Below are 13,622 nucleotides of genomic sequence, written 5' to 3' on the forward strand. Positions count from 1 at the left end.
ATTAGGTATGAAGTATTACTGCTTGTCCAGAAAGAAGGTGTGTGAAAGTTCCCAGCACAGGTAGCTGGATGTCAGCATGAGTGTTGAACTGCAGTATGGGGTTGTGGAAGACCAGAGGTGTGACAGGCTCCCATCCTTGGACCTGTTTCTGCACTCCCTACATTCTTATTCCCTGCGACACAGCAGCACAAGGCAGGGCACACATCTTATCCTAAAGGAAACTTTACTACAGGGTATGTTTTTATATCAATGCACCTGAATTATCACATGCAATTGCAAGATGCTGCATTGTTTCCCATATTTCACGGGAAACATTGATAATTACCCAGTGCAAAGTGGCTAATTAAACTGTTCCTAACTTGCCTGAACTCATCACACTGGTAACTTCTAGAATGTGAATGAGGAAAATGCTCCCACTCCTGGATATAAATGAGAAATGCTACAATATATGACTCAAACATATACAGGCTATGATCTGAAGAAGTGGGTCTGCCCCACGAAAGCTCAGCGCCAAATACATTATTTTGTTAGCCTTTAAAGTGCTACATGAACTGCTTTTATGTTTTGATATACCTGACCTGTCATAGCCTGAAACAAGGGAAATGCACTAATGAGATTTACTAATCTCTTAGCTACAGCTGATCTGTCTCTTGGAAATACTGAAAATGACATGCTTGCGGGGGGAAGTACTCTCTTGTAAGTTGCTGTAGTACATCCGCTATGCACACTGCACTCTCTCCTTAATGGAAACCTCTAAATCAAGAGAATTTTCGGTGCGTTTTGGTTTTTTCTTTCTTGGCAGGTGGCATTTTTTGGATTAGCTAGATTGCTGTTCTCTTTCCAGCACTCTTGTACATTACAATAAAATCACACTGAAATTGTTTTACTAAAGCCCAGAATTCATCAATCAAAGGCAAATAATTCTATATTGAACTCCCAAGCAGAGATCTACCTTTGCATTGAGGGGCTCTTGTCAACCCATAACAGAGCAGGAGATTTGGAACGAAAGCCAATTCTCTAGCTATGAACTGCCTTGTGTTTTCTATGGCAGGACGCTTCCTGTGGGTGACACTTCATATGCAAATAGGTGAGTGATAACCTGTCTCCAAGTATGCAATCCCAATGGCCAATCTACCCTCAAAGATGCCTGTCTATGCAGCAGGGCCAACAGACTTCCAGGTCCTCTGCATGGCCTGGGGGAGTGGCAGCTCTGTTCTCCCAGTGGGTACAGGACGTTGGGCGAAAGGGGTGGGACCAGGGAAGCCAGCCCTCAGTACTGCCCTGAGCATGCCGCACCACAGCCCTGCCCCCAGCAGCACTCAGGGCTGTATGGAGCATACCATATAGCGCTCTGGCAGAGATTTAAAGGGCTCTGGCCACCATTGATCCTGTGATAATGGCACCAGCCAGGAGCCCTGGGCTCTTTTGAGTTGCTAGACCTCAGGGTAACTGCTTACTGTGTCCCACCCCTTGCCCCATTGACAGTGCTGTATCTATAGGAGGTCTCTATGTATGGCATCACTTCAGGGTCCTGGGAGGCTTTGGGGAGCCTTCTTCAAGAGAGCTGTAATTGGACACAGTGTGGGGCTCATTGGTAGGCTGGATAAGCAGGCAAAGTTCCTGATTTCCTCTTGATTCTGTGGTGTTAAAGCCATATTGTATGTGGATATGAAGGCCTGTCAATTCCCAGGAAGACCAAGCACTGGCTGAAGCGCTATTCCTCTCTGAAGATCCCCAGCTGGCACAATTCAGAGTACCCCAACCCCGCCCCTCCCCCCCATAGCTCCTCTTAATTACATGTGTAACTGACCTGGCCCTTAGATGGACAGAGGATTAGTACCAAACTGCCCTGCTTCCTCACTCAGGTCCTGTTCTGGGTAGGATGTAGCAAGATCCAACGACAGGAGCCCAGCAGTTTGCACCCTAGCCTCCTTTTACTCTGTGCTCTTCCTCTCCATTTCACTCTCCAGCCCTCTTGTGGCTCATGCTCTTCTCATGATACTTCTGCTCCCTTTGGTCGTTTGAAGTGCTCCAAAGCCTTCTAGGGTCTTCTCTGTACCCAGTGGCTTGCTTTGGCTTGCCAGCAGCTCCCTGGTGTCTCTTCACCTCACAAACTACCATCACGTCTTCCTGACGTTCTTCTTTGCCATCCCCTCTGAAGCAGGCCCTGCTTTCCCCTGGGGCTGAGAGTGAGTAAGATGCATGACAATGGCACAATATTTTTTTCCAATGATCGGGAATGATTCAGAAAAGAAGCAGCAGCAAAAGGAGTGGTGTGCCTAGAACCTGAGCCTTTCACGTTGTCTTCTTTTATGAGTCACACTAGAAATGCATAAACCTCAAGGGTGCTGGTGATTTTAATCAAACTTATTCTCTCATTGCTATAAACAAGTGATTGTTAGTGTTAAGATGTGAGGACTGATGGATTCTCCTGAACAAGATGCTGACTGGCTTTTTCTGAAGCCTTATCAAACTCCTGATGTTACATTCATAGTCCACTAAATATAGCTAATTTCTGTGATATTCAGAAATGAAGAAAAGGTAATTAGTGGTGTTTGTGTATTGGAAAAAGCTGATTCTTGCAGAAAAGCACAGACACTGACTCCTACAAAGACCTTTAAATGGCAGACCCCCACGTGACAGGCTGTGGAGACAGCAGAAAAACCACTTTTGACCAAAACTGTGTCCACAGCATTTGGAAAAGGTTGAGCCAACAAGATATTGCCAGCTACTTTAACTAAATGAGTTTTCAACAGGTCAGCATGGGCTCTGTCTGGGAATGTCTGGTCCTTTCACCTGTGAAGAGCCTTGAAGATAAAAATAAGCAACTATTGTAAATACTCTCATACCTGGCAGCCCATGGACCGGGAGGTTGCCAGATATTCAAATATTCTGGATAATAGAGAAGTATATCTCACAATGCATAATGCTAAAGAAAAACAAGATTAGATATTAAGAAATAAAAAAAAGTATGCAGAGTACTTCATTTACCAACAACGGTAGTATTGTACACTGTCAGCTTATACTGTATTTGCTGTGGTTATTTGTATTGACTTTCACTGTACTGTACTTATGGAAAACGTAACTAAAATTTACTTATGGTTGCCGGTTATTTGAGACTTCTGGATTAGAGACTGCTGGATATGAAAGAGTTTCCTGTAAAATGAGAGTAAATAAGTCAATAGGATGGAAAGAACAAAAAAACTGGGCATCAGCTCTGCTGCTGGAAGCTCAGGGTAACTTGACAATGTCCTCCTGTGAACAAACAATACCAAGATTCTGATGTAAAATGAGTCCATGAAATGTGAAGGTATACCTCAGATTTAGCTTTCAGAGTGCCATAACGCCCCAGATTCTTAGAACAGCCATATGTACAGTGGTGTGAGACTGGCTGAGAGAAATCTTTTTGCTTAGAGTGGTGGGGAATGAGGGAGAATAACACAAAAATGAGTTGGCAAACCTGCCGGATAATGCAAAAATTGCTTCAGTCAGGGACCTGAACATGCTAATATTGTATCCCTATTGTATTCATGTAAAGTTATGATTTCTGTAAATTGTAATTGGGTAATTAGCATGGTCTTGAGACAGTTGCACAGTGGAGCAGCCATATTCAAATAACAGCAAGGAAAGAAGTGAAGATGGAGTTAAGAGGTGGCTTTGAATAGGTTAACAAGAACATTTATGAGTCAATGGTGAAGGTACAAAAAAGAACATGAACAAAATGGATTTGAATGCTAAGTGTGGCGGTGGGGGAGGGGGGGAATGAAAGAGCTATCATATTGTTTTCCAAACAGTTTCACAGTCAGTTGATTCCTGTCTGTTTTGTAATGAAAACATGTATGCGCTGAGGGATTGTAAGGAGTGTTTGATGCCAGAAATAAATGCAATAATGAAGTGACTCACGAATTTCATGGTATGAGCAAGGCCGTCCTTAGCTACAGCAAATCACACTTTTACCAGCCACTCCTGCAATAAGCAGTCAGGTATGGGTTGCTCCTGTGCAGAGGGACAGCACAAAAGCCTATATGCCAGGTAAGCTGTCAAAATGAGGTTGTTAGTGACATTTAAATGATGCATATGCCTTTGTGCTGACCTGCTACACAGAGGTGAGCATAGCCCTTAAAGAATTTGCCTGGAATTTTCAGTTTCTCCTAGTTGATGACTAAAAGAAAATATACAGCAATGTGAGTTATATGGGATGTGTTGGGGTTTGTAAACAGCATTAGTCAGCATGTGAAGTCTTGAGACAAACCCTACTGGTAATAAAAATTCTTGTGAGTTCTCGGTGGCGCTTGTTTGGTAGGGAGCTACTTTCTTTCACACATGGGAGGCTGGCAATGACATTTCACTGAAAATATGGATTTTAAAAAGAGCTTTGAGGAGCCAGTGCTCTTGGCAATCTGGAACTTTTGTTCCTGTGTTTTAAGTTCCAATAGAACTGACAGGAGAAGGAAGAAAAGAAAGTGTGTGTGTGTTTTGTTCAAATTCAAATATGTCTCCACACGTTTGCAGCCCAACCATTACAACACAAGGGTATCTTGAGTATTTGCCACCGAAAGTGAAATGGCTGAGAAACAGACTAAAAATCCATCTCTTCTATTTCAATTGTTCTGACTCCAAGCAGAGCAAAATGTAAAAGGAAGCAACCGTTGATAGTGCCAAGTAAATTTTATTTTAAATAATTCGTTAAAAATTTCTACTTTTAATGATAATTAAGTGATGCTGTTTTTCTAAATATTTTTGCTTAATTATGCTGCACGTAGAATGGCTGTAAATCTTTTTTCCTTGCCAGACTAGTGTATTGAAACATTGTATGACTATAAAATGATAACTTTTAGAAGGGAAGTCCCACCTGCAATCCTGAGTGTGCAAGTATATGTAACACACTCAGTTGATAAGTCAGTTAAGAACAAATTCACATTTACAGTATCAGCCTGCCTCTGAGAACTGCAGGTACACAGAAATCAATAGTCAGTTATTTCTCTGTTTGGACTCAATATTCCCCTAACAGACAAAAGTTTTCCCACAGAGTACTAATGGTTGATAATTAAAGTGCTAAATCTCAAAAAAGTACCTTAGTTTACCCTGAAGACTAGCCAGTGTCTACATTAGCATTTATGTCAGCAAAACTTTTGTGTCTCAGGGTGTAGAAAAACTCACCTCCATAGTAACACAAATTTTGCAAACATAAACACTGGTGTGTATAGTGGTATGTAACTGGGGAACACTCTTCCTCCAACATACAGCTGGTTTTATTGTGTCGATGGAAGAGCTCTTTCCCGTTGGCATAACCAGCTGTACAAGCACTCTAATGGCCTCACAGCTGTATTGGTACAGCTGTGCCCTGTAGGCTTGTAAGTGTAGACATGGCTTCACTTTCTCTGACAATTGCCTTTTTGCAGGCCAAACCCATTGTCTTTCAGAAATCTCTGAAAAAAATACCAGGTTGTGGGGAAAAGATGAAGCTGAGTGTGATTCATTCTGTGGCCTGTATTAGACAGGAAGTCAGGCTAGATTATTGCAATGGTCTCTTCTGAATCCCTTGAAATCGCTTAATCTATAAGGGAGAATTGGGAGGGCTAACAAAGCATCAAGGAGAGCCAGGGAAGTGGTTCAAGATAGAAGCCTCAGACCTCCATCTTAAAGCCCTCCAGCACGTCATTGACAATCTGCAACCCATCCTGGAAAGCAATTCCTCTCTCTCTGACCTTGAGTTGACAGGCCAACCCCACATTTACAGACAGACCCCAACCTAAAGCAAGTACTCACTAGCAGTTACCTACCACAGAAACACTAACCAGGAACCTATCCCTGTGTACTGGGTGGAGTTGCCACCCCACTATCCAGATGGCGAGGACTCCTTCCAGCAGCCATTTTACCTATAGCCTGGCCCCTCCTAGTCACCTGACTGGAAGTCAGGAGATGGGGCCGGGGCTATAAAAGCCCAGGCTTAGGACTCAGTTGGAAGGGAGCCTCCAGAGGAGCCAAATGATGGCTCTATGCTCCCTGCCTGGCAGCCTGAGGACTCTGCCAGGAGCTAGCCTCCAGGGGAGCCAGAGGATGGATCTGGGCTCCCATCCTAGGAGGCTGTGGACTGGCTGAGTGAGGCTGAGGCCTGGATTGGACTGCCTGGGCCCCGGCTGGTCCTGGTGACCTGGGGACCCCAGTGGAACCTGCTGCCTGAAGAAGACCAGCTGGACCTGGAGGACCAATCAGAGTTCCACCTCAGCCTGCACCCCAAGTGAGCCTGAGGCAGCAGAACTGATAGGTCGTGCAGGCCTGGATTGGGCCACCCAGACCCTAGCCGGATCTGGAACCCCATGAGCCCTGAGATGTCAGTTGGACTCTGGGTATGTGCCCGGGGGAGGTGGAGACCAGCAGTGGCCCGGGGGCAGAGAGGACCATTAAAGGACCTCGGGTTGGCGTATCGCAGTCCAGTTTACCTGCTGACCCGCGCAGCAGACTGTGCTGCTGAGAACGGCTCCTGGGCCCGGATGCGGTTGAGTGGGCAGGCCCACGTCCCCCCTGCCACCTGCTTGCTGGGTGGCAGTCTCCCTCCTGTCTGCCAGCACAGGCAAAGTGTCTGTGCCCAATGGGAACTGTGAACTGGGTTGGTGCCCTGCCCAGAGCTAGGGCCAGGGCTCCTAAGACTGTGTTTGTTTTGTCTCCTGGCCCTGAGTTGGGCCTGCCCTGCCTTGCTCCAGCACTTGGGCCCTTTCTTGGATGTTTGTGTGCTGCCCCACCCTGAATCAGGTCCTGGGCTTTATAAGACTTCATTTGTTTGTTTGCCCCACCCTGTGCCAGGGCCTGGGCTCCATTGGTTTTGTTGCTCCGCCCTGAGTTAGGGCCTGGGCCTGCCCCGCCTTGCACCAGGGCGTGGGCTCCTTTTGGCTGTTTGCCACCCTGCCCTGAGCTAAGGCTGGGGGCTTTCTAAGACTGTGGGCCTGCTGTTACCTGGACCTCGGGCTAGGCCCTGACAAAAACTAATTTTCCCCAGCACCTGCCTGAAGTAAGGCCAGGGCTTTGAACTGTTGCCTCTCACCCACCTGAGGTAAGGTGGGAACCCTTCAAATGAGTGACTGGGCAGCTGTTTGGTGCTCATGGCAGTGGGGCGGAATGGCCACCCACTGACCTGGAAGGGAAGGAACCCTTCTGGGAGCCGAAACCGGCTACCCTGTGTAACAAAGTTTGTTGCCAGCTCTGCCCACGTATCTATACAAGTGACACCATCAAAGGACCTAACCACAAAAGCCACAACATCATGGCTCATACACCTGCACATCCACTAATATGATATATACCAGCAATGTCACTCTGCCGTGTATATTGGCTGAACAGGACAGTCCCTGCACCTAAGGTTAAACGGACACAAATCAGCCGTCAGGAATGGGAATTTGCATCAACCTGTAGGGAAATGTTTTAACCTCCCTGGACATTCAATAATGGATTTAAATGTAGTCATTGAGCTATAAAAGAATATCACTAGATTATAGAGGGAGACATCTGCACTGGAGTTCATTTACAAATGTAACATCATCAGTTTAGGCCTGACTAAAATCTTAACTTGGTAATGTGTTACAAGGGCAATTTCCCTGCCTTTAATATTTGCATTTCTACATCACGTGCTATGAATGAGATGCAGCCAGCTTAATGTACCTCATTAATTGGTCCTACTAGTAACAGAACTTCTTTTCTATTTTGCTGCTATATATACTCTGGATTCTGTAATTTCCACTCCAACTCGTCTGATGAAGTGGGGTTTACCTATGAAAACTCATAACCTCAAACTTGTCCATCTCTGAGGTACCACAGGTGGTCTTGTTGTTTTTTTAAAGTCACAGACCAACATGGCTGCCCCTCTAAGACTAGTTATGTGTTCAGTTATTTCTTGTCTGTGTCATCTCCTCCCTATAACTATAAATGTTGATTCAGAGGTCAAAAGGAAATATTAACATTTAGATGAACATTGTTTGCGATAATGTCATTGTCAAGCTGTCTCTTTAAAGCTTTTGTGATAAACCGGATAATGGATAAATTACCTTACATTAATTACCATGGAGTTATATTGTGTTCTCCCATGCCCAGGGCCTGCTGTGCATGTACAAAGGCCTTGGGGTCCTGATCCTGTTTGTCTAGGATCTGCTGTAATGTGTATGGGAAGTCTGCAAGCTATAAGAGAGGAGATTCCAGGATAGTCTGGTGTCACTTTACTGGAGATTGACTTAGGGTCTCAGATCTGATTGAGGTTTCATACAGGTAAAACTTTAGATGCAAGGATTGAGATTCCAGTTATTGGCTGCAATCACCTGGATGTTGATTTGGGGTTAAATTTTACAAGGACATTTGCAAGTACAAGTTCACCCTCTCTATTATGCGACTGACCTCAAGACTTGAACTCATGTCTATCTGTATGCTGATCTTTAACCAATACTGTCTCTTTCTCCTTAATTTAATACACTTATAGTTTAGTTAGTAAGAATTGGTTATAAGCGCGTGTTTGGGACATGGTCCAAAATATTCATTGAGCAGGAAGGTAATGTGTCCAATTCTTTGGGACTGGTAGAACTTTATGTGATGGGGCTGTCTGGATGGAAGCTGGAGGCTGGGGACTTTAAGAGTTCTGTGTGACCAATGAGGTAACACAGAAGCTGTTTTGTGCTGGCTGGGTGAAGGTAAGGATTAGAATAACTCCCAGTTTTGGGGATCGGCCATCCCATTTCTTGCAGTGCATACTAGCTGAGTGACCTCAGCATGCTCTCCTTTAACCTCCTGTATCACAAATGGTTCCTGTTGATTACTGTAGCTCCCTGGTTGCAATGTGCTACTCCCATGCTTAAATGTTGCAAAGAAATAAATAATCCAAAACTAGATCTTTTCTCAATTTTCCAGCAGGTGGCATTAACAGAGCAGTTACAGAAATTTTAGAACTAGTACCCTGGAACAGGTTGAATAGGTTGCAATGACCATTTTATTTAGTAAATTTATTTCTCTTATTATTATTTGTCAATGTGCTTCAGTTTTTACAAATCTGATCCGTGCCTAAAACATTTGTCAGCTAATTTCAAGCAAACCATTTTCACATTTTCAAACACTTGCAAACTTTTCACTGAGATGCTTGCCTTGAGTCTTTATGTATGTATTTATGCTATGCGGGCCCACCAGGGGGAGGAAGAGAGTGGGGAAACTAGGCAGATGTCTCAGGGCCTGGTAATTTAAAAAAACCCAGGGCTGCCAGCCATGGCTACAGCCACAACAGCAGTGACCAAATCCCTGGTCTTTTAATTAGCCACTAGATGGCACTGAAAGGCTGGCTGGCTGAGGCTCCACCCCGTCTGACCAAGGCTCCATCACTTCTGGGATCCCAGAGCTGCCCTCCTCACCTTGCTAAGGGCCCAGTTAAATCTTTTGGCCACCCTGATCTAAGGGTAAATCTACACTTACCTGATGATCGGCCACACCACGGGTTGACCTTTCAGAGTTCAATTTTGCCATGTGTGTTAAGATGGGGTGAAATCGATCTCTCTGGACTCGGCTGTCTACCCTGGTACTCCACACTATTGTAAGGAGTAAGGGGTGTCGGCACAAACCTGAAGAGCCCCAATCTACACTAGGCAAAGTTGATTCTGATACATAAATTCTAGCTGTGCTTATGGCATAGCTAGAATTGCTTATCGGAGGTCAACTTTCTACCCTAGTGTCCATCTAGCCTGGGTGATTGTGTATATAAGAAACTGGCATAGGCAATGAGTTAATATGAGCTGCTGGTGCTCCAACCCCATGAATATTCAGGGCTGGGTGCTCAGCTTCAGCTATCTTCAGAGACCTAAAAGGTGCTTCATGCAGAGCTTCAAAGGCCCTGCCAATGATCAGTGCCTGAGGCAGTAGAGTCACAGCAAGTGATTGAGAACAACAGGAAGTCTTGTGGCACCTTATCGACTAACAGATATTTTGGAGCATAAGCTTTCATGGGCAAAGACCCGCTTCATCAGATGCATGAGTGGGGGGGTGGTTGCAGAGGGGTATTTAAAGAGTGGGGTCCCAGTAAGAGGGAGGGCCAGAGCTGGCAAGGTTTATGCAGCAAGGTGGAAATGTCCCACTATCAACAGTACTTATCAAAAGAGGAAAAAACAAGTCAGATCAGACGGGGGATGTGAGCCTTTGTCAGAGTCTAATGGGGAGATATTAGGACCCAAATCAGAGAAACTGCCTTTGTAAGCTGCAAGCAACTCCCAGTCTCTGTTTAATCCATGGTTAATGGGGTCAAATTTGCAAATAAATTGCAGCTCTGAGATTTCTCTCTCCATTTGATTTTTAAAATTTTTTTGTTTCAGGACGGTCACCCTTAAATCTGCCACTGAGTGTCCAGGGAGATTGAAGTGTTCCCCCACAGGCTTCTGTACATTACTGTTCCTGATGTCTGATTTATGTCCACTTAGTCTTTTACAGAGAGACTGCCCAGTTTGGCCGATGTAAATTGCAGTGGGGCATTGCTGGTACATGATGGTATATATTATATTAGTAGATGTGCAGGTAAAGGAGCCCCTGATGGTATAGTTGGTGTTAGGTCCTGTGATGATGTCAATGGTGTAGATATGTGAGCAGAGTTGGCAGCGAGGACTGTTGCAGGGGCTGGTTCCAGGCCTAGAGTCACTGGTTTGTGATTTGTAGTGGCTGGTGAGGCTTTGTTTAAGGTTGGCAGGCTGTCCATAGGCGAGGACGTGCCTGCCTCCCAAAGTCTGTGAGAGTGAAAGATCATTGTTCAGAGTGGGTTGCAGATCACTGATGATGCATTGGAGAGGCCTTAGGTGGGGGCTGTATGTGATGGTCAGTGGTGTTCTCTTGTTTTCCTTGTGAGGCCTGTCTTGTAGCAGGTGGCTCCTGGGTACCCATCTGGCTCTGTCAATCTGTTTCTTCATTTCCTTAGGTAGGTATTGTAGTTCGAGGAAAGCTTGGTAAAGGTCTTGTAGATGTTTGTCTGATGGATCAGCACAAATAGGGTTGTAGCTTAGTGCCTGGGTGTGTACAATGGATTGTGTAGTATGCCCTGGATGGAAGCTGGAGGTGTGTAGATAAGCATAGTGGTCCATGGGTTTTTGGTAGAGGGTGGTATTTATATGACCATTGCTTATCTGTACAGTAGTGTCCAGGAAGTGAATTTCTTGTGTGGACTGGTCCAGGCTGAGGTTGATGGTGGGGTGGAAACTGTTGAAATCACTGTGGAACTTTTCAAGAGCTTCCTTCCCATGGGTCCAGATGATGAAGTGTCATCAATGTAGCACAGGTAGAGGAGGGGCGCTAGGGGATGAGAACTGAGAAAGCGTTGTTCCAGGTCAGAGATGAAAATGTTGGCATACTGTGGGGCCATGTGGGTGCCCATAGCAATGCCACTCATTTGAAGGTATAATTTGTCCCCAAATCTGAAACAGTTGTGGATGAGGACAAAGTCACAAAGCTCTGCCACCATTTTTGCTTCAGTCTCATCAGGAATAATGTTCCCAACAGCTTGGAGTTCATCTTCATGTTGGATATTGGTGTGAAGGGCCTCTACATCCATGGTGACCAGGATGGTGTTTTGAGAAAGGTCACCAATGGATTGTAGTTTCCTGAGTAAGTTGGTGGTATCTCGAAGAAAGCTGGGGGTGCTGGTAGCATAGGGTCTAAGTAGAGAGTCCACATATCCAGACAATCCTGTGGTGAGGGTGCCAATGCCTGAGATGATGGGGCATCCGGGATTCCCAGGTTTATGGATCTTGGGTAGCAGGTAGAATAAACGTGGTTTGGGTTCAAGGGGTGTGTCTGTGTAAATCTGTTCCTGTGTTTTTATAGGGATGGTCTTGAGCAGATGCTGTAGTTTCTTTGTGTATTCCTCAATGGGATCCTTGGACACAGGCCTGTAGAATGTGGTATTGGAGGGTTGCCTAGCAGCCTCGTTTTGGTAGTCTGTCCTATTCATGATGACAGCAGCGCCTCCCTTGTTGGCCTCTTGGATGACAATGTCAGAGTTGTTTCTGAGGCTGTTGATGGCGGTGCATTCTGCATGGCAGAGGTTATGGGGTAAGTGATGCCACTTTTCCACAATTCCTGCCTGTGCATGCCAGCGGAAGCATTCTGTGTATAGGTCCAGTTTGTCATCTGACTTGTTTTTTCCTCTTTTGATAAGTACTGTTGATACTGGCCCATTTCCACCTTGCCGAGTAGACCTTGTCAGCTCTGGCCATCCCTCTTACTGGGACCCCACTCTTTAAATACCACTCTGAAACCGCCACCCCACTCATGCATCTGATGAAGAGGGTCTTTGTCCACGATAGCTTATGCTCCAAAATACCTGTTAGTCTGTAAGGTGCCACAAGACTTCTTGTTGTTCTCGAAGCTGCAGACTAACACGGCTACCTCTCTGAAGCAAGTGATTGCTGACTTCTCCACCTGTGTGGCAGGAGGGGAGGAGGATTTGACATGATTGGCAGCCCTTCTTTCTCTCAACCTCCCCTCCCCAGGGGAGACGAGGGGGCTTCCTGAGCAAGAGGAGTGGGTAGACCTTGCACCAGACCAGCTGCCTGCTGCCTGAGAGGGCTTCTTGCGTGAATGCCTTGCAGAGGGCTGGTCTGAGGGAAAATGGCATCCAGGGCGAATATGAATTTTGGTGCCCCTGGCTCCTGTGGTTGTGGTGTCCCCCACTGGCCCTGGTCCCACCATAGGCGCCTCACACTTCTCTTTCCACAACTCCTGCACCTCCTTCCCTGCACTGTGCTCTCTTTGCTCCTCATGCCTGCACCCTGCCTCCTGAACCCAAATCCCTGCACTCCTACCCCTGTCACCTCCCTCCTGTGCCCCTTCTCTGCTACCCCTGGCACCACTACATCCTGTCCCCCTCCTGCAACCACGCAGGGAGACTGACTCAGCTGGCTGGGCAAAGCAGCTGGCCTTGCTGCTCACTCCGACGCTGGGCGGCTGCTCCTTCACCTCAAGCAGTCCAAGGGGTGCATGAGGAAAGGGTGGTGAACACAGCGGCTGATGCCTCGGCCCAGTCCATGTGGGGCAGTGATCTGAGAGGAGGGAGCTCTGGTGTTGGGTATTGGGGGGAGGGGTAGAGGGACAGTTTCCAGTCCATGTTTACGTTATTTTAAAAAAAAATCTACATCAACTTACAAGGTATGCGGGGGCGGGCAGGGTGGCAGGGAGGAATAGAAATCATTCTGGGTGCCACCAAAAAAACCTGCCTCCCCTAGAGACTGAATATTATTTCTGCTCTGTGATTGGATGATTGAAACATTTATAAACAGGAGGAGGGGCTTGAATAAATCACTAACTTATGACAATTTGCATAAAGTTCGTGTGACACTTCTACACTAAATGCGTATTTTCCTGGCTGGCTTGAATGCTGCTTCCCAAAGCACCCTTATAAGCAGACCTCTCTTGTGAGTGTTCATGGAGAGCAGACAGATGTGGGTCCAAAAGCTGTTAAAGCAAATTCACTTCATTTGTTCTCTGTTCGAAGGAATGTTATCTTTATTATTTTTATTGTTATTTTAAACTTTGCTCATTTTTAACTGCTACTCACTCTGGCTGATGATGGTTTCAATATAAACTGGCTTCCTTGTTATGTGTTAAGTGCTTTGTCCGAG

This window comes from Carettochelys insculpta, chromosome 16 (genome assembly GCF_033958435.1).
Source record: "Carettochelys insculpta isolate YL-2023 chromosome 16, ASM3395843v1, whole genome shotgun sequence".
NCBI classification, from domain to species: domain Eukaryota; kingdom Metazoa; phylum Chordata; order Testudines; family Carettochelyidae; genus Carettochelys; species Carettochelys insculpta.